Genomic DNA, 691 nt, shown 5'->3' with positions numbered 1-691 from the left:
TCTTTCTTTCTTTCTTTCTTTCTTTCTTTCTTTCTTTCTTTCTTTCTTTCTTTCTTTCTTTCTTTCTTTCTTTCTTTCTTTTTGACAGAGTCTCTCTCTGTCACCAGGCTGGAGTGCAGTGATGTCATCTTGGCTCACTGCAAGCTTTTCCTCCCAGGTTCAAGCAATTCTCCTACTTCAGCCTTCTGAGTACCTGGGACTACAGGTGTGTGCCACCACGCCCAGATAATTTTTGTATTTTTAGTAGAGATGGGGTTTCACCATATTGGCCAGGATGGTCTCGATCTCTTGACTTTGTGATCTGCCCACCTTGACCTCCCAAAGTGCTGGGATTACAGGCATGGGCCACTGTACTGCTCAGGTGTTACTATACATGCCTGTTGCCCACCTCTGCCCACCTAGACTGTGTCTTCTTGATATATGAATTCCCAGTACTCCTAGCCCAGTGCCTGGCACATGGTGAGTACACAGAAAATGCTCGTGGAGTGATGGGGTCAGGACAGAGACTCCAGCGTGGTGCTGGGAAGTTTCCTTCCGGGAGGCTGGTTGAGCTGGGTGTGCTTTGGTGCCCACCAATCACTTTGTATTGGGCCTATTTTAACTCAGATAGAACTGCTTTTGTAAAGAAGTCACAAAAGGCAGAATTACCCTAAAGACAAATGGCCTATAATGGTGATAAGTTTGCCACTTC

The sequence above is a fragment of the Rhinopithecus bieti genome, unplaced genomic scaffold (assembly GCF_001698545.2).
Source record: "Rhinopithecus bieti isolate Rb0 unplaced genomic scaffold, ASM169854v2 scaffold_19652, whole genome shotgun sequence".
Classification (NCBI taxonomy): Eukaryota; Metazoa; Chordata; class Mammalia; order Primates; family Cercopithecidae; genus Rhinopithecus; species Rhinopithecus bieti.
Note: the sequence above shows the minus strand (reverse complement) of the source record.